The sequence below is a fragment of the Amborella trichopoda genome, chromosome 2 (assembly GCF_054954075.1).
Source record: "Amborella trichopoda isolate Santa Cruz 75 chromosome 2, AtrichopodaSantaCruz75HAP2 v2.0, whole genome shotgun sequence".
NCBI classification, from domain to species: Eukaryota; Viridiplantae; Streptophyta; class Magnoliopsida; order Amborellales; family Amborellaceae; genus Amborella; species Amborella trichopoda.
The window spans coordinates 62,011,259-62,032,844 of record NC_142337.1 but is presented as its reverse complement, the minus strand read 5'-3'; the positions used below and the strand labels follow the sequence as shown (position 1 = coordinate 62,032,844).

Sequence of the window (21,586 nt, the reverse complement as noted above, 5' to 3'; positions counted from 1 at the left end):
GTGCAGAGCTTTGAGACTAAAGTTGTCCCTACAAATCTCGAAAAGTTTGGAAATGTCTATCGCAGGAGGAAGAGAGAGAGAGTCAATCCTTGTTTGAAGATTTTGAATTTTGTGATTTTAGAGCGAGAAGATAAGAAAAAGCCGTTAGCGAAGAGCGAGAAGGTTTGGGTGAGAGGGTCACATCCATCCACGTTCGAAACAGTGTTTTTTTTAAATGAAAAGGACTGATCATTGAAAATAAAATCATTATGAATGGCTTTCCTGCTCGCGTCTGAGGTGGTAATGTTGAAAAAAGAAAATGAGGATGGTGCCATTGATCGGCAACTCTGGTGTCAATGGAAGTGCCACCATCAATCTGTGACCCCAATTATTGAAAATAAAGGCAATTAGAGAATGGGAGTGTGGAGTTGGTAGCCGCAACGCTCGCGTTGGTGCGATGTCACCGCTAATCAGTGGCCCTGATCAAAAGCTATCCATCATAACAATGTTCACATTTATGAAAGAAAGCGCATCATGTACTTCATAATAATTCACCGATAGTGATGGCGAAAGAAAGCGCATCATGTACTTCATAATAATTCACCGATAGTGATGGCGTTGTAAACGTGACTTTAAAATGATTAATGGTGTAAAAGTGGTTGCATTGTTGGTGCCAATGCTGGCATTTGCCAGCTGTAGCACTCTAAATGGACGACTCAAATTGACTTGAAACTTTATGACAAGAGTCATTTTTCTATAAATAGGACCCCAAAGACTTCGAACCCAAGTCGAAACTTCACTGCACTCGACACTACATCCTCGCATCTTATAAAACCTAAGCCTGAGCCCTAAATCTGACATCCTTAAATAGTAATTTCAATACCCTTGTGCCTTAATTTCCCCGATACTAATCACTTCTACCCGACGGACTCTGAAGGACAGAAAAACATCGGTACACAAATATGATTCTGAACCAGCCACCGAATTTGGGTGTCAGGCTTAGGGGCCGGCTTAAGGTTAGCTTTTATTCCTTATCCTCATTTCAGTTCCATTCTATTTCAAAACCCTTTTCTAAAGCCTCGCAGAAAACTCTTTTCTAAACATTCTAGCGGATTCTTGGTTTCCTCGCTCCTGAAGCAGGTAATTCATACAAGAGCGGTTTGATGACCGATCCCTTGCTCGGATTATAGACAAGTTTGCAAGCGAAAATGAGGTGGAGGTCGTATTTTCTTTGCTGCAATTTTCATCTATAAACAAGGTTATTTCTACTCTTGTCAGCTATATTTGTCTATACAAGATAAGAGGGTTATCTACAAAGAGATCATTCACCTTTTGTACAAGGAGGTCACAGTCATTCTTATCCCTTAAATTTTAAAATGGGTGACAATAAGAGTGTATTAAATAGACACAAAGTTCCAAAACTAAATTCTCAGACTTCGTAACTCACCCCTAGCCATCGAATTTGACATCTAATGAGTGAAACTAGCTGTAACATCCTTGTAATAAAGATAAATGGTCTATTTGTAGACAATTCTATAAAATGTTCATATTGATGAAATGAACACGAAGTCTCTTCAAATAAATGTGAAACTCTTCACACATCAGACACCCAAAGCTTTAGACATCCATTTTCTTAAATATAAAATCTTTAAATCTTTGATTTTATATTTAAGAAATGGATCACTAAAAAATTTGGAGCTTTTTCTTTTCCAATTTGTGGTACCATTGGATCAAATTGCATTCATGCTCGTCATGCCGAACAACCTAGTTATGCCACCTAAAACTTCTTAAAAACACATGGATTATCAAAAGGAAACACAGCATGCATCAAATTACGCTGATTAGACTTCCTGTAGAGTGAATTTAGTCAGGGCACTTTTTTTAGCTCCAAATGTTTGTTTAAAAGTTGATTTCAAAGTTTAATAAACAAGACGCGAACAAATTCCCAAATAGATGCTTGATCAGCAGGACCAAACAAAAAATTGGTCCCGGAGGAACCTAAAATCTCATTATTTTTCCTTTTTATTTGTTTTCTAAGAAATAGTTCTGAAATTGTTTTTAGCTTCAAATCTGGTTTACAAACTTAATGCTGCCATTAAACAAAACACATCCAAATATAGTTGAAAAGTAGTGAAATTAGAAAACCAATTTGTGTCCAGGGGTATCTTCAATTTTTTTAAAAAAGGGTGGGAAAATGTAAAAAGTGGAATTCATGGCCAAAACATATCCAATCTTTAATGAAAACGATATTAAAAAAAAAAAAACATTCGAAATAAATCCCTTAATTTTTTAGATTTTTTTTAATTTTTTTAAATACCCTGCCCTACCACCAAAACCGGGTATGGTTTAACCAGCTGGTTCCGAGTTGAACTGGCGGAGTATAAGAACTCTACTGATCCCCCTGTGATCCTTCCAATATTGGATAAACAAAACATTCCCCTTTAAGTAGAGAGACATAAGTTTAAAAAAAAAAAAAAAAATCAATTAATTAAGGGGAGTGAAAGAGGGGCACTTTAGTTGTCCGATACCGTGCCCATTCATGTCAAGTAACCCAAAAGAAAAGATCAAAGATAAAAACTGCTAGAGGGGTGCTCCCTATTGTGAACTCCTGTGATCCTTTAAAGAGGTAATATAATAAAAAAGGAAAAAAAGAAAAAAAAAAAAAGAAGAAGTAGTAGGATAAGGGGTGAGAGACAGGCTTATGGTGCTGACTGCAGAGAAAAGGAGCCGTCCGTTTCTATATTATTATTTATTTTCCTTTAATAGATCGCGAGAAAATAGGGCTACAAAAAAAAATTCATAGTAAAATGTAGGCTTTAACAGTTTAACAATAAAGACAATGTATAGACAACAGAGAAGAACGTAAATAGCGTGAAGTAGGCGGAAAGGAAATGATCCCCAAAAATAATAAGGAAGAAATTTGGAGCGAGCAAAATTTTGGAGTGAGGACGAGCGAGGCGGTGTTCCGTGATTGCATAGCTCTGATTTTATAGTAGGAATCCCTATTTAGAGAGAGAAGATAAATTTTAGGTAAACAAATGAGTTTAGTTGTATTTTCTCTCTGTCTCTAAATTTTATAAGAAAAAAAATGAGCCCAACATTCTATTTGTCAATGGGTCTCTCAGCAACCTCCTAACTTTCATATATTTATGTTCATCTCACATGATTCATGAACACTAGAAAAACATGAAAAAATAATTACTTATTATTTATATTACATTAATTTCTCTTAAGAAAATCCTTATCCCTACATAAACATTAAAAAAACATTGAGAAATTAATTATTTATTTTATATATTAATTTAAGAAAGAGTTTTAGAAATAATAAGCATTAAAAAACAAATAACCATGGGATTCCTCACACAAAAATAGGTGAGGCATCATGGACATACGCGTGACAAAATATTTAATAGCGAAAATCTTACAACAAATCTATGTTCATATCTAATTATAAAATTTAAAGTTTTGAAAATCGTATAGATCAAATAAATCTATAAATACTCAACATTATTGAAATTTGACGACCCAGAAGATGCACTATTTGTCAGACTTGAAATCATGAAAACAACCTATTCTAATGAATATTTGTGGTCGATTATTTAGGGCATCATCCTTAAATTTTCTAAGGTAGCCTATGCAGGATTCTGGCCCTAGCTGAATTTTCTGAGGTGAGTTTGTATTCTTCAAAACCAAAAAAAGGCTCCAAGATGAAATAAAAAGGAGCAACTCACCACTCCAATTTCATATTTCCATCTTTGTCATTGATATTTCCATTTTTATCATTCAAAATTACAAGTATAAGAAAGGTAAGAAATATGTAGATAAAAGCCTTAAAACATAATGCAACAAAATCTCCAAGCATCAAGACTACTATGCCTAAGCACTCTCACAATTCATCCACTTGTAGCCACAAACAAAATGAATTAGAAGGAAAATTGCTTCATCCTTGTTTGTCACAATTCATCCACTTTGGAACCCCAAAAAAAAAAAAAGAAAAAATAAAATAAGAGGAAAAATTAGGAGAAAAAAGTGCAGATTCATTCTTCTTCTCAATAGTTGCACCAGTAATGACCACAGCCGCATCTTTCAGTGGGAGTATAATCGACTATCCAGCGATGTATGTAAGCTGCCCGGGTGAAAATATAATTAGTGTAGTGGAGTGGATTGTCGGACGGCTATGTTGCCGGGGTGGATCACAGAGGAATTGTTGTTGAAGATGATGGAATCATTGCTATTTTTTATATAGGTGGATGAAGTGGCTTTCCAAGTCGGGCAGTAGGATTTTAGATTCCCTATTACGGAGGCCTGAGGAGGAGTAGTTCCATGTTAGAATGTGGTAGCGGAGGAGGCCGGAGGTGACCTCGGTGGGTTTGAGCGCAAGGCCCTGGTCACTGGGGACTAAGAAGGTCACACAGACTTCGAGATCTGAGAGGTTCTGAGGAGATTGGCCCATATGTTGAATTTGCCCTTGTCTGCCAATGGGTTCGATGGCATGTGTTACAAAAAATCACACATATAGAAGTTTTATTTAATTTATTTCTCTTTTATTTTGGGTTATTACATTGTATCTAATCCAATAGTTGTGGTGTTGTAGGAACTTTATTCATTTAAAAGGAATAAAACCCTTTTGGATATAGAGAAAGAGTGAGAAAAAAGATAGAGAGATGGGCTGTAATTTGGGTTTCTCTTGAGAGCTTGGTATGCTTTGTTTTAGAGAGAGAAAGTGAGCAAAAAGCTTAAACTCCGTTGTGGGTTGGCTGTGTGCCCTATTTTAATGAGATAAAGTGTTAAAGAGAACCCATTTTTTGGTGTTCTTGGAGCCTTGTTTTTGGGCTCAGTTTAGAGTGAGCAAGAGCTGTTGGAAATTGATATTTTGAGCTCGATTTCACGTTGTAATCTTCCCAAATCAGTAAGTAAAGTTTCGCGTTATTCTCCCTTGGATGTAGGTCACGATTTGTGACTGAACCACGTTAAATTTTTGTGCTCTGTAGATTGAATGTTGCTTTATTTTTTATTCCATGTTCTTACTTTGATATTGTGTAGTTTCTATTGCTTGTTTATATTGATATATGTATAATAGCTGTGAATATTATAAACCCATGTTGTTTTTTCACCTATCGATCCCCAAAACTAGTATCACAGCCTAGAGTTTGTTCTTCATTTGTGTCTGTGAAGAAAATCTTTTTTTGCTATTGTGGTTATTTGTTGTATTTTTGTTGAAAATAGAAAGGACAATGGAATTTGAAAAGTTAAATCAAAACAATTGGGCAAGATGGAAAATGATGATAGACAATTATCTTGTTGGAAAAGAATTAGATTGACCACTTTGAGGTAAGCAGGCCATGCTTGTTGGAATAGAAGATTGGGAATGGGATGTTTTTTATCGAAAATGTTTGGCTATTAGACCATGTATGTCAGCATCAATTTTATTTGATATTTGTCAATGTAAAACATCTGCAAATCTTTGGCAATCTTTAGAGCAATCCTCTAGTGCAAATAAAATGTATGCAATGAAAAAATTATTTCTTTTGCAAATGAAAGAAGGTGCTACAATTAGGTCACATGTGAGTGAATTTAATTCAATTTCTACACAATTGAGGTCTTTGAAAGTGAATTTGGATGAAGAAGTGTTATGTTTGCTTTTGCTGAGTTCTTTGCCTGCTAGTTGGGATACCTTGGTTACTACTGTGACTAATACAATGGGTAACAAGTTAAATTTAAAAGATGCTGTAGTTTTATTGTTAAATGAAGAGACTAGAAAGACATCCACACAAATACTTGCCAAATCAAATCAAGTATTGGCAGTAGAAGATAGATGAAGAACACAATATAGAGACCAACCCTATGGATTTAATAGAGGCAGATCTCATAGCAGAGGCAAGTCCGAGTCACAGGGTAAGAATGTTACTTGCTGGTATTGCAAGAAACTTGGGCACACAAGGAAAGATTGTTATACTTTCAAGAATAAGCAAAAGGGCAATGACAAAGATAGCCATGCCGAAGCAATTACAGTTTCAGATGGTGAAGATGGGGTCACTTTTAGTGTTTCATACACAACATTGTCTATTACAAATACTTGGGTTTTAGACTCTGGTGCTTCATTTCATATTTGTCCAGAAATGTCATATTTTTCATCCTACACAGATGTTGATGGTAGCTTGGTTTATCTTAGTGATGATCAAGGTTGTAAAAGCATTGGGAATGTTGTTATCATGCAATCAGATGGAAAGAAGCACACATTGAGAAATGTGAGGCATGTTCCTGAGTTGAAGAAAAATCTCATTTTAGGAGGCAGTTAGATGACTCTGGTTTTATAGTAACTTTTGGAAATGAGTCTTGAAGATTTCAAGAGGATGTATGACAATGTTGAAAGGGAAAAAAGATGGGAGTCTCTACACTCTTCATGGCACAACTCAAATGAATGATGTTACAGGGAAGATTGTCGCTGCAGCTAGTAAGCATGACGATATGCAGATTTGGCATAACTGTTTGGGCCATCTCAGTGAGCATGGTATGAAGGTATTGCAAACTCAAAATCTTATTTCTTCTAAGCATTACTTTTTTTTATTTTGTGATCATTGTGTCATGGGTAAGCAGCGTATAGTTAGTTTTAAACGAAATGAATCTCATATAAAAAGTAAAGCATTATAATTGATTTATTCTGATATTTTTGGCCCTATTCATGTTAAATCTCTTGGTGGAGCTTCTTATTTTGTCACTTTTTATATAATTATTCTATAAAGTGTTGGTTTACCATTGGCATCTAAGGATCAAGTTTTTGAAGTTTTCAAAATTTTTAAAGCCAAGGTTGAAAAAGAAACATAGAGATTTATAAAATGTTTGCAAACTGATAATGGTGGAGAATATTGCTCGAATGTCTTTGATACTTTTTGTAAAGATAATGGCATTCGCAGAGTAAAGACTGTTCTTGGGACACCACAACAAAATTGTGTCATTGAGATGATGAATACGATCATCATTGGAATAGTAAGAAGCATGCTATCACAATCTGGTCTTGGTAAGCAATGTTGGACAAAAGCTGCTAATACAGCTGTATATTTGATTAATAGATCTCCTAGTGCACCCTTAAATGGTGAAATATCTAAAATTCCATGGAGAGGTAAAAGTGTGTTATATGAATATTTAATAACATTTGGGTCTGAAGTTTATGTTCAAGTGCCTAGTGAAAGTAGAGCCAAGCTGGATGGCAAGTTAAGAAGATGTGTTTTTCTTAGGTATGGTGGTGATGATAGAGGGTATAGGATTTGAAATCCTATTGCAAATAAGACTATTAGAAGTCGAGATATTCTCTTTAATGATAAGGTAATGTTTGCTGAAAAGAAGCAATAAGACCCAAAACAAGAAAGGCTTATTGTGGATATACAAGAACCAAATCCCATTGTTTCACTTCGGCAAGTGCAAGAGAGTCAAGCTCAAGCTCAAGACAGTTTTGATGTAGGTGATGCTAGTTATGAGGATGACACTGAATTAAATCAAGATGAAGAAGGACTACTAGTTACACTTGAGCTAGAATTGAGATCCACACGCCCTCACAAGCTCATACAAATGTATTCTCTTTCCTTATATAATGCTTTGTATATAGATAGTGGTGAACCTGAGTCTTTTCAGGAGGCCATTTATTGCACTATTGCTGAAAGTTGGCATGAGGCAATGAAGGAGGAGATTGATGCTTTACATAAGAATGATACATGGGAGTTTGTAGAACTTCCACATGGGAAGAAAGTATTGAAGAATAGGTGGGTATATGTTATTAAGTGGGAGGCAAATGGTCTTATACGAGCCAGATTTGTGGTGAAAAGTTATGGAAAAAAACTAGGTGTTAATTTTAATGATTTTTTTGCTCCTGTTGTTAAGCATAACTCTATTAGAGTTGTTTTATCTTTGGTTGCTAACTTGAATTTGGAGCTAGAACAACTTGATATTAAAATTGGCTTCTGGCATGGTGATCTTGATGAAGAAATTTATATGTCAACCTGAAGGTTTTGAGAACAAAATCAATCATAACTTGGTTTGCAAGTTGAAAAAGGGATCGTATGGTTTGAAACAAGTATTTAGGCAATGGTATAAGAAATTTGACAGTTTTATGCTGGGTGAAGGTTATTTTAGATACGATTTTGATAATTGTGTGTACTTCAAGGGTCCAACATATGATTCTTTTATTGTTTTGTTGCTTTATGTTGATGATATGCTTGTGACTAGCAATGATCTGAGTAAAAACAATTTTAAAGCTTGATATGTCTAAGTATTTTACCACCAAAGATCTTGGACCAGCCAATAAGATTTTGGGCATGCACATCCATAGGAACAAAAAGCAAGGTAAGCGTTGGTTAAGTCAATCTGAATATATTTTTAAAGTTCTTGAGCGCTTCAATGTGATTGATTGTAAACCTGTTACTACACTATTAGCTGCAGATTTCAAGTTGTCTAAAAGAGACTATCCAATGAATGATGTATATAAAAGTACGATGAAGAATGTTTCATATACTTGTGTAGTGGTAGTTTGATGTATGCAATGGTTTGTACTAGACTTGACATTGCCCATGCAGTGGGAGTTGTTTCCAGATTTATGTTTAATCTAGGTTGGGAACATTGGCAAACACTTAAGTGGATTGTTCGGTATTTGAAGGAGATACGAAATGTATGCTTGTGTTTTGGAAATCCATCATTAGAAGCTGTTGGTTACATAGATGCAGATTATACAAGATGTCGTGATACTAGAAGATCTACCACTGGATACATTTTCAATATTGGTAGTGGTGCAGTCAGCTAGATGTCAAGGTTGTAGGAAATTGTTGCCTTGTCATCAACTGAAGCTGTGTATGTGGCATTGACTGAGGCAGCGAAGGAAATGATTTGGTTGAGAAGGTTACTTGGCCAGTTTGGGGTGAAACATGATAAATATGTTGTACATTGTGATAACCCGAGTGCGATTCATCTGGCTAAAAATGCAGCTTATCACTCAAAGGAAAAGGATATAGATGTTAGATATCATTTTATTTGGTTGGCCTTTGAGCGTAGAGATTTGCAGGTGCACAAGATTCACACTAAGAAGAACCATGCTGATATGTTGACGAGGGTTGTCTCAACTGAAAAAAATATGTTATGTAGAAGACTTTCGGGGTTGGAGGAGACGTAACCTCGGGTGGATGGAGAGTGGTGCATTGTTGATTATTTCAGAGACTTTGTGATTTGTCTTCAAGTAGAAGATTGTTACATCTATGAAAATAAAACACACATATGGGAGTTTTATTTAACTTTCCTCTCTTTTATTTTCGGCCATTGGATTGCATCTAATCTAATGGTCGTGGTGTTGTTGGAACTTTACTCATCTAAAGGGATTAAAACCCTTTTGCTTAGAGAGAGAAAGAGTGAGAGCAAAGATAAAGAGATTGGGTTGCAATTTGGGTTTTCTCTTAAGAGCTTGGTATGCTTTGTTTTAGATAGAGAAAGTGAGCAAAAGACTTAAACTATATTGTAGGTTAGAGAGAGAAAGTGCGCAAAAGACTTAAACTCCATTGTAGGTTGGCTGTGTGCCTTGTTTAGTGAGAGAAAGTGTTAAAGATAACTCATTTTTTGGTGTTTTTTGAGCCTTGTTTTTTTGGCTCAGTTTAGAGTGAAAAAGGGCTGCTGGAAATTGATATTTTAAGCTCGATTTCACCTTGTAATATTTCCAAATCAGTAAGTAAAGTCTCACGTCATTCTCCTGTGGATATATGTCACGATTTGTGACTGAACAACGTTAAATCTATGTGCTTTGTGGATTGAATATTGCTGTATTTTTCATTCCATGTTCTTACTTTGATATTGTGTAGTTTCTATTGATTGTTTATATTTTTATGAATGCACAATAGCTGTGAATATTATAAACCCTTGCTGTTTTTTCACCTATCGATCCCAATGCTTTTTTTTCATCCCCAAGGCTGCATTGGCGAAGGAGGCTAGGAATGTGAGGAGGAGGAGGAGGAGGAGAAGGAGGAGGAAGAGAGGTGCTGTGATGTTAACTACGACTGTCTGCTGCCAGCCATGGAGAGAGGAAGCCCTGCAAGTTTAAAGCGCAACAATGGCAAAGGGAGATAATGGAATGCAAATAACTAACCAAGATAGATTTATATGTGAGATTTCAATTGAGAATAGGAAACGAGGATAATAAACCAAGCCCCTAAAATGTCTAAAATAATTAAGAAATCTTTTAATAGTTATCGATTTAAATTGGGAGTCCAAGTTGGTTTGAGATGAGAATCATTCTCTACTCAAGATATAGATCACATTTCTCGGAACACAAACCAATAGAGAGAATGGGAATTAGTATGCGAACAAAAAATAGTTGGATAGGAGCACGTATATTCTGCTTTCTCGGAAACATACAGATACATTCTAGAGCAAAGAATTTGGGGATTTTTCTTTAAAATTAAAATTTTATGACCCATCTAATATAATTAGATGATTATTTGCAAACAAAGCATTTAGATTTTGAGTTCTTGACTTTATTGTATTATTGAAAATGTCGAGAGTCAAAATTTTTGGGGGTTTAGAGATTATATCCCCAGAATTAGGGACATAAAACATATTCTTAGTGGAAGTTTTGCCTAAGGGAGTATATAACTAGTATACTCTTAGGAAATCATTTGGCTTTGGATGGTTTTTCTAAGTTAATGCAAAGAGCCATCCAGATTAAACTAGGTCCTTAATTGAGCCGATTCTTTTGTGAGTTTAAAATCGGCCACATATTCTCTAAAGGAAAAAGTTTATATAAGGTTGCAACCTTAAATGTAGAATTCCAGATGCACCTAAAAAATCCATCGAAAAATATGTTGTAATGTTGAAATACCTTCTACTTGATCATCTCAACATCGAGATGTATGAATATGAAAAAAAATGATTATAAGTCTCAGAAATAGTGCATCTTGAAACACACTATTTGGACCGTTCATTTTTGAGATTTTCATATGTTTATAGATTTACTTGATTAAACCATTTTTTGAGTCGAAAATTTTATAATTAGAGAAGAAAATAGATTTTAAGATAATCCTAAGAAATCTTTACTTCAAAATTATATATTATGATAAAATTTGAACGTGCGTCTTAATTGGATTGTTTAAGGTTGCAACTATATAGAAACCACACCCTTCTCTAAAACATATAATTCTCCTTATAAAATGTTTGTTTGATAATTTTGATGAAAATTTTTTTATATAAGGTTGCCACCATATACTACAGAAGTCGATCCACCTCAAAATCCCAATGAAAAAGATTATTCAGAGTGAAAAAAACCTTCAAAAACGGGTTTAGATACCAAATAATTTGAAGCAAAATTACTCGTTCTTTACAACATATTGAATCATGAAAATTTGGCACTTTCCATTTAATCTCTAAAACATGAAACATTCAAAATAATCTAGTACTCTTGGGACTAAATTTATCAATAATCTTGTAAACCTAACAGGTTGATTTTTGACAAATAAAGTACAAAAAAAATAGAACCGGCAACAAGCAAATCAAACAAGAAAATAATAATAAAGAACACAAAGATTTACATGGTTTGTCACGGATGTGACTACATCCACAGGCATGACAAACTGAAATCCAGTATACCAATGAAAGTTACATCCAATATTTTGAGACATAGAGTTATCTCTCTAACTCTCAACAAAACCAAGTCTAGCAAAACCTTTCTAAGTCACTCTCCTGACCGACACTACATGTCGTTTTTCCTTCTCTTTACTTATGGCAACCATTACTGACAATACCAAATAGAGATGCGAGAACAACGAGAAATTGACTTTATTTCATTAAAAAGAGAAACACCTAAAATCTCAATGGGAACCAATTCTCTACAATAAACTAGACTCTTAATCTTCAAGAATCTACAAGAGGCACCATCACAATGTTTCTCTCAATAGGAAGCTAAAGGAGGCCTTGCCTCTCTCTTTCTAAAGAGGAAACCACCATTCCTATAAGATGACCTAGGGCATACGTACCTATTCTTTCTTCTTTCATCCTTCAAATATAAATGTTAAGAATCAACACTAAATATGAAACTTCTATATGTGTTACATATATCTAAAAAACCAATAGATATATTCAAAAGTCCTAAGCTTTTTGGATTTTTATTTTTTGAGAAACTTATCAATATCAATTTCAATCTTACCTAATATGGGATTTCTTTATGTGGGTGATTTTGGATATTATTATATCCAACAATTTCTACATTGATATCAAAATCGCCTGCTCACCATACCAACATCCATTGGATAGCTTTATGAATTATTCATCTTATCTAAATAAATTATTTCATTATTCTTGCCTGAAAATAGTGTTTGCTATCAAAATTTTCCACCTTCAACCTTGCATTCAAAATTTTTATCTCCATATCAAAACCCCAAACTAGGCTCTAATACCAACGCATAAGCTCTAAACCCGACATGTTGATTTTTGACAAATAAAGTACGAGAAAAATATAGCCGGTACTAAGTAAATAAAGCAAGGAAAAAATAATAGAGAACATAAAGATTTATATAGTTTATTACATATGTGACGACATTCATAGGCACAACAAACTAAAATCCACTATACCAATGAAACTTACATTAAAGATTTTGAGATATATAGTTACATCTCTAACCCTCGACAAAAGTATTATTATCTTTTTTACAATATTTTTATTATTTTTTATACTATTTATAATATATGCCTTTTTATTTAAAAGGGCCGTGTACCGATCCAATACGTTAACCCAAGGTTATAGTCATCCGTTTGGCTAGTGACTAAGAATGGGTTCCATCAAATATGTCATTTCAGCCAACATATCCCACCCTCACCTTCCTACTCTTCAAGAATGATAATCCACATGATCAGGTCGTTATCATGATCAATAGATCATACCCCATGTTCTTTTCTTATTTTCAAAATTTTCACTGAGGGTATAATAATATACGGGTCAGGAACATTAGGTTTTTCATGCACCTAGTAGATGTAAACTGCTCAATCCACGGCATGGTCCATTTAACTAACGAGATTATCTATAAAGAGGCCATTTATCTTTTGTTCATAGAGGTCACAATCATTTTTGTTCTTTAAATTTATAAAGGGGTGGTTGCAAGAGTGTCATTGAATAATGTTTACGCTCCGATTTGTGCTACCATCTCTTTTTTCTTTTGATGCCTTTGCTTGCTGGAATTGGTAGATATAAGGTTCTTTTGATCTAGATCTAACACTCTGATCTGTGCCACCATCTCTTTTTTTTTGGATGCCTTTGTTTGATGGAATTCGTAGATCTAATGTTCTTTTGACCTAAATCTAATATTCCTAAGGTATGGAGAAAAACTGAAAATTTTAGGTAGGGTTTACCTAGGCTTTTCTTAAGATTGGAGAAGAATTTCATTTAGTTTTCTAAAGATTTTGGGATCTCCAGATGTTCGTTTTTCAATTGGAGAAAAATTTCTCTTAGTTTTCTAAGGATTTCGAGATCTTTAAAGGTTGAATATGAAATATGAGATTTTCTCTGATTTTTTTGAAATTTTGGAGATTTTTTCCTTATTTTTAAAGGGGTATTTTTGGGCAATTTTTCTAATTTCGGGAATTTCTAAGGGATTTCTTACCTGTTTTTTTTTTTTTTTTGTCTCTTTTTCGTCATTACTTTAGGTTAAGGAGAGGGAGTATTTATAAGATTTAATGGGTAATTTTTTTTTATTTTTTTTGAAATTTTTTGGATTTATCTTGAAGTTTTAGCCTTCTTTAATTCAAGAAAACACCTTTATTGCATTATAAAACCCGTTGACTGCATCATCAGGCTGCGTCTGGGTCATCAAGCCACGTATGGGCATGTCGAGCTGTGTTACAGACTGGCCCGACACTTGGGTCTCATAAGAACTAAATTGTCATTTGTTATATATTTTTATCCGTAAGTCCAATTTAGGCGATTTTTGGATCGTTGAAAAGATCTCAAGCTCTACTTCAAGTTGAGATAGGATTTTGGTAGTTTTTGAGCAATTAAATTGGGTATAGGTTTCCTATGGTCTACTAAAATTTGTGTGGTCCTTTTAAGACTAAAATCAAGGTTTTTAGGAGTTCCTTTAGCCAGATTTTCAAAGGGATGTCTACAAATAGATACAAAGTTCCGAATAAAATTCTTGCAATTCATAAATCACCCCAAATCATCCAATTTGATATCTAATTACTAGAAATAATTATAACCTGCATGTATAAAAGATAAGTAATAGGAGCGCCCAATGCTCTTATGCGAACCCTCAACCCGGGATGGTATGGATTTTTTTGTTTGGAAACTTTAAATCGCTCACCAGAATAGATGGTAAAGATGAGCATGCGACTAATTAGTACATGAGCGCATATCAAAGGGAACTTTAAAAAAAAGTCCCATTTAAATACCAGAATTAATAATAGTCCCATCTATTATATTTTATACTCGAGTTTCATTTTTTGAGTCTGTTTATTGTATTTCAATTTTTTTTTTCTATTAATTGGATTGAGCTCTAATTTTAGAAGTTGATATTTCTCACCATCTCACATTTGTAACAAAACACCGAAAACATTTTAAAATAAACAAAATGACCAAAATAGCTTCAAGTTTTTGAAATTTGTAGGGATATTTTGGTTTTTTTAGTTAACTTGATTAAATTTTTGAAATTTTATCGAGTGTGTTATGGTGAGAAGTATGAATGCCCTAAATTTGAGCTTAATCTCATATATAGAAAAAGAAAAAATTTCAAAATACAATATTTATTATAAAATAGTGAGACTTTAAGTGTAGAACATAAAATATACGGGACTTTTTAAAAAATTTAAAAATAAAAATAAAAAATTCTCCTTAGTTTCCATTTGAATTATAAGTACATATTTCATTTTAAAGAAAAAATATGTTGGACTGGCCGAGCAAACACCCGAAAAAGGGTATTGTCGATTTCTTGCACAAACCAGCCAAACCATAAGTACGTCGGAGCATTCCCACCATTAACATGTATTTTTTTTTTTTAAAAAAAGAAGAATAATTTCTTCATATTCAATAAAACATAGGCATAACATTAAAAAGTTGGAACACATGCATTTTTATGCCATGCAGAACTAAGCCTCCTTTTGACTTAGATTATTTGAATGTTAATCTCTCTAATTACCTCAAAAAAATCTCTCTCACTTCCAACTAATTCATAGGGTGTGTTGTATGTGTGACCCAACTAATTCATTGTGGAGAAGGGGCTGGGGGCGTGGTGGTAGCACTCCACATCCTAGTCACCACATTGTGGTTTTCATTCCCACCATTAATACCACCTACAAATACTTTCAAAAAGTTAATTCCTAATCTACTTGAAAAAAAAAATAGGGGCTACTTTCCCCAATGAATTACCAAAAAAAAAAAAAAAAAAAGAAAAAAAAAGAAAAAAAAAAAAAAAACCTAATTCATTGTGCATGTTGTATGTATGAGCCAACCAGTTCACTGCATGAACCGACAACCACTTGGTCTCTTACCCATCCATTTTTCTCCTCTCCACTGTCGGCGTTTCACCCATTCATTTATCTCCCCCTCTCAATTGCTTAAATAAATCTCCACCTAAACCACCCGAATCCCCTCCTTAACCAAGAGCAAATATGGCCACATTCTCATTTGTCCTACTCGTAGGGTCTTTACTCTGGTTATCAATGGCTGGAAGGCTGAGTCTCTCACAACAGCTTAAAAACTCCTCGTCCTTGGGAATTCGAGTAGATCTTGTACATCGAGATTCCTTAACATCTCAGGTACAATTAATATGATACAAGAAATAGAAGATTGGGGGATTGAATCTCCATTAAAGTATCAATATTATCAGTTTTTTATGAAGATAGGTGTGGGAAAACCTTTCGAAGAATTTTGGTATGCGATAGACACAGGTAGTGATTTAATTTGGATAAATTGCTTGAAGATGTTTCATCCATCAAGGTCATCTACTTATAGATTTGTTAGTTGCATTGAGGAAAAGTGTGATTACATCCGGATGCCATCGGGTCCCAAGTGTAATGATGCTTGTTCCTTCACATTAAACTATTCAGATAGTTCACATGTTGAGCGAAAACTTGCATATGATACATTCACCTTTGAAAGCAGAGACATACCAACCGAATTTTATGATATTGCATTTGGTTGTGCTGATAAGTTTTACAGTCATTTTCAAGGAATGTCTGGAATCATAGGTTTAGGAGGTGGGCCACTATCACTTATTTCACAATTTAGCGGGTTTATCACTTATTTCACAATTTAGCGGGCTATATGATGATGAACAGGGGCCACTTGCACCTAAATTTTCTTATTGCCTTCGTTCTGGAAGTAATGGTGGCCTTTTATGGTTATGGGAAACTTCGAACCTAAAATCCTCAGATATTCCATATACAAAATTATTCCTTCACCGGGTTGGTAAAATGCATTTTGTATACCGACTTCAGATGGTCGAAATCAGTGTTGATTCAGTAAAGATAGGAATCCCAGATGGTACATTTGATCCAAATGTAGAGGGCACAAAGAGACTCGGGTACACCTCTAACACGCTTAAGTGAGGGAATCTTTCCTTTATTGGCCCCTATTTTAAATAAAAGAAGGAAATTCCCTGTAGCTCATGATCCTAGTTTTAATCTTTGTTATGGAATTTGAGTCTCCCGGAATTTACTTTTCACTTAAAAGGAGGGGACTGGAAAGTTCCAGGGACATTCTTATTTCACAGAGTTAACTGATGATGTGATGTGCTTGCAAGTTATAAACAACCTATACTATGCTCGGTCTAAATGCTCAAAGGATGAAGATGATACAATACGACCTTGCTGCAAATTTTTTATCTTATCTTTCGCTCCCAGCAATTGCATTGTGAATTAGAAATATATATATATATATATATATATTTTATTAGTTTTACACAGATGTATCCACGATCCACTATAATAGAAGTCCTTCAGTTATGTTTGCAATTAATATGTCTCGTTACATTTCACTAAATCGTCATTTTTGCATTTGAACTTTGTGGGTTTTCCTTTTCTTTTTGTCTTTGAACTTTTCTACTCATAAAACATGGTTCATGGAAAGCTTTTTTACTTGCACAATTGCTCCATTGTTGGTTCATGGAAGGCTTTTTTACTTGTAGGATTACCCTTGTAAGGATGTGATCTGTATTTTTTCCATTTTCATTAATGAAAACGGGTAGAGGCCTTCTGCCCGCAGACTTACCAAAAAGAAAAAAAGAAAACTGCGGTAACAATAACATGCAGAGGTCAAATATATGTAGTCGTTTGTCATCTGGTTGCATCAGTATTACTAGCAGCAAATGCGCGTGCTGCAAATGTGTTTCAGGAGCACAAGGAAGTAAAAAAATATAAAATTTATGATTTAAGCACCAATAATTGGGTATGAATTTAAGAAACTTGGCATAATGGACAGTGCTTGAAACAATTACAAAAAAAAAAAAAAAAAAGGCATGTGAAGATTAATAATTAATTGTGAACAAAAGAATAACTCATGTGTTCTCATCAAAATAAACAAAATTGGTAAATGAAATTTAAAATTTTAACAAACTAGAGAGCATGTTATAAGTTATGGAAGCAGAGAGATAATCAACTCTCACTTTATAATCATATTTTTTTCAATGAAATGGTCAAAGGATAACGTGAAAAATTCATAAACAATTCAATGCAATTGAGTGTACTCCAAAGTCGATAGGATTTTGGGACTTGGAAAGGGAAAGTATTTGGAAAGTCAGCCTACTCACACTATTCTTGTGGTGTCTCCCTACAAAATATACCTCAAAGATGCACTTTTGATTCAAAATTTTAGAGTTAAATCATCTCAACCATGAAAATTTTAAAAAATATATAACTATTATTTTTTGAATTGCTTTCTTACTCTCCATTTTAACTTTAACTTGCACTAGATGTAACATTTTTTTACATCCATCTTAGAAATAGACGTTGGGAAATGAGATCTATATCTTGAGTAGATAATGAATCTCATCTCAAACAAACTTGGACTCCCAATTTAAATGGAACTTTGGATATTTCTTAATCATTTTGGATATTTTAGGGGCTTGGTTTTCCTATTCTCAATTGAAATCTCACATATAAATCTATCTTGGTTAGTTATTTGCATTCCATTATCTCCCTTTGCCATTGTTGTGCTTTAAACTTGCAGGGCTTCCTCTTTCCATGGCCGGCAGCAGATCGTACCTTAACATCACAGCACCTCTCCTCCTCCTACTCTTCCTCTTCTTCCTCCTCTTCCTCCTCCTCCTCCTCCTCCTCTCCCTCCTCTTCCTCCTCCTCCTCCTCCTCTCCCTCACATTCCTCGCCTCCTTCCCCAATGCAGCCGTGGGGTTGAAACAAGTGGATCTCGATAAAATCAGAGCTATGCAATCACCAGTATCACGGGACATCGCCTTGCTCATCCTCATTCCAAAATTTTGCTCGCTCCAAATTTCTTCCTTATTATTTTTGGGGATCATTTCCTTTCCGGCTACTTCACACAATTTACGTTCTTCCCTGTTGTCTATACATTGTCTTTATTGTTAAACTGTTAAAGCCTACATTTTACTGTGAATTTTTTTTTGTAGCTCTATTTTCTCACGATCTATTAAAGGAAAACAAATAGTAATAAATAGAAACGGACGGCTCCTTTTCTCTGCAGTCAGCACCATAAGGCTGTCTCTCACCCCTTATCCTACTACTTCTTCTTTTTTTCCTTTTTTATTATATTGCCTTTTTTTTTATATTACCTCTTTAGAGGTATAAAGCATCCATCTCAAAAGATAGATACAAATAAGTCGTCCATCTAAAAATAAATGTAACCAACCGTCCCAATGTTATCTTAATATATTCTCAAAAAATTAAAATCAAATTATATTTAAAAAATATATTTATTGCCAAGTCTACGTTTCTACAATATGGAGGCTGGCCGCATATAAACGGCGTCCTTACATATTTGATGGTATCCAGTCCCATCACTCATTCACTAGCCAATACGATGGTAATAACCTTGTGATCCCGTATTATTACCACAGAGATCATTAGCATATGGGTCCTCTTAAGTAAGGGTATATTGCCTCTCTCGGATAGGAGATTTGTTTAAGAAGAATTTTTTAATTTAAAATTTTGAGAACCACTTATAAATCACTAGATGTTTAGGTTCAAAACTTTTAAAAAAATAAAAAAAATAAAAAAAAAATCAAATTATGGATTTTCTAACACTTAGATCTCATGTGGCAAACATTGGATGGTTTGTTTTAATGGGTTTTGGAAATTTTTTTTATTGAGATTAGTATATGAGTTGAGAAGGTTAGAACCCCAAATACTCTGGGTCTTGCCGGATGGAGTAAATGAAACATATGCTCCCTCAGGACCATAAAATCTTTCTGCTTGAAGTGAAAAGAACGTGTGAAGGGCCCCAACAGCTTCAAAACACGCCAAATATAGTTAGCAGGATTTTCTGAGTTCTAAAGTTTTTTTCATCTCCAAGATGTGCACTCCCTCCCTGCCGTCCATCCAAATTCAAGGCATGTACGGCACCGATATAACCTTTTGCTTAGTTTGCAGAGTGCGGTTAGAGAGAGACTATACGCTATGATACTGTGAAACCAAAGTAAGAGAGAGAGAGAGAGAGAGGAGTGAAACGAAGGTAAGAAAGATTAAGAGAGAGAAAGATTAAGAGAGAGAGATTTGGCCTCAATCAACAACTTAGAAGAGAGATAGAGAAAATGATTAATTAATAATTATTCCTTAATTAGCATACAAAAACTTAGGAAAGAGAGTTAAAGTTTTATGGCTTTTTGGACGAATTAATTGAGATAGAGAAAATAACTAATAACATGGACAAGATAAGAAGTCGCTTTGAAAATCTAATTAAAAATAAATGGGGAGCAATTTACAAGGAAGTGATTATGGATACGTGACTTAAAGGAACTAAGTTAGATAATGTTTTCTAAGTCTTTGATTTTGCTATATATTAGGAACTAATGTCTTCTTTGCTATTTGAAAATCAACGTCTTTATGTTTTTTATTGTGTATAATTCAAATTTATTTTCATAAACTCAACAAAAATTCACTTCATTATAGATAATCTAAGTAGTTATTGCCATATATTCCTGATTTTAAATTTTTTTCTTAAACATTAGGCTATATCTCAGTTGACTATTTTGCTTTTTAAAATTTAGTCTCACAATGCTATTTATTGTTATTGTTCAAGATTATTATGATGATAATATTGAGGAGGCCCATACTACCCGTGTCCTATCATGACAATATTGAATATCTAATTTTTATTTTTGATTTTTGTGCCTCTACCACTCAATTTTACGGTTAATAATGATTGTGATTTTTTTGTACCGAAAAGAAATAATCTAATTGTATACATTTATTATTATTATTGTCAAAAAATAAAAAAATAATAATCGAGATATTATCTGATTCAAAATGTTGAGGGGACCACCACCCACACCCATGCTTGTGTGAACCGGCCACCATCCATTATGTGAGCTGCCTACTTCTGTTGATGGACCATCCTTGTGACTACAATCTGAACAACAAAAATCTCTCTCAGCTTCTATTTGAGTTTTAGGTAACCGATCGGATAGATTGAAACTGATGATTGAGGCAGAGAGTGGATGCTCAGAGTGAGGACAGAATCTTCTTTCCAATATGATTTTATTTTGCATAGTGGTGGGTGCGGTGCAACTTGAGAATGAGCGCATAGACACAGGCAGCGATCTGATTTCTCATAATGCATCTTCTTGAATTTAAACTTGTGGGCGAAATCGTTGGGGTGTTCCATTCTAATCAAATTAGATCACTGCCTGTGTCTCTACCCAACTAACGCTTAGCTTGCCCTATTCCCCACCTTCATATAGAATAAAAAATAACCATATTGCCATGGAGATTCTAGCTGTCTCATCCTTTTCATTCTACTGGCATCAGTTTCATCTCGATTATAGAATAGGTTCTTAGGGAAAATAATGATGAGTTCCACTCGAATTCTAACTTTTTTTGTAGAATTTCTTACTTCAGAATGGGCAGTCACAAGGCTGTTCGGATCAACAGAGGCAAGTTGCTAACCCATAATGGAGGGCAGGGTCACAAAAGAACTGGTGTGATTGGTATTAACGACTGATTGAAAAAATGTGGCTGATCCGAAACAGGATCGGGTAGTCATAGTCTTTGAATACCCTACTTTTAGTTTTGATAATTTTCATTCTACCGGCATCAGTTTCATTTCGATTATAGAATAGGCTCTTAGGGAAATAATGATGAGTTCTACTCGAATTCTAACTTTCTTTGTAGAATTTCTTACTTCAGATTGGGCACTCACAAGGCTGTTCGGATCAACAAAGGCAGGTTGCTAACACATAATGGATGGCAGGGTTACACAAGAGCTGGTGTGATTGGTATTAACAAGTGATGAACTGGTGTGATTGGTATTAACAAGTGATTGAAAAAATGCGGCTGATCCGAAACAGGATCGGTTAGTCATAGTCTTTGAATACCCTACCTTTAGTTTTGATAATTTTAACATTGCCTGATTTTTTCTCAATACATTATTCAGAGCCTTGAATAAAGAGTTTGAAAGCCCCAA

General features: G+C 34.4%; 3 long non-coding RNA genes across 9 annotated transcripts; all 3 read left to right on the top strand.

The window, feature by feature from the left end:
• The first annotated feature begins 764 nt into the window (after positions 1-764).
• LOC110008193 (uncharacterized) lies at positions 765-10,209 on the top strand. 6 transcript variants are annotated; one of them, XR_016050006.1, is made up of 4 exons: positions 779-995; positions 1,120-1,237; positions 4,226-6,498; positions 9,920-10,209. It is a non-coding gene; the product is annotated as an uncharacterized LOC110008193 (long non-coding RNA). The 6 variants fall into 6 exon arrangements; XR_016050005.1 differs by having other exon boundaries at positions 4,070-6,498; XR_002282808.2 differs by lacking the exon at positions 4,226-6,498 and having other exon boundaries at positions 765-995.
• A 5,215-nt stretch (positions 10,210-15,424) lies between these two features.
• On the top strand, positions 15,425-18,648 carry LOC148783409 (uncharacterized). The gene is made up of 2 exons (XR_016050008.1): positions 15,425-15,879; positions 18,158-18,648. It is a non-coding gene; the product is annotated as an uncharacterized LOC148783409 (long non-coding RNA).
• Positions 18,649-20,458: 1,810 nt separating this feature from the next.
• LOC148783408 (uncharacterized) lies at positions 20,459-21,586 on the top strand. Of its 2 annotated transcripts, none has more exons than XR_016050002.1 (2): positions 20,459-21,158; positions 21,310-21,586. It is a non-coding gene; the product is annotated as an uncharacterized LOC148783408 (long non-coding RNA). The 2 variants fall into 2 exon arrangements; XR_016050001.1 differs by having other exon boundaries at positions 21,295-21,586.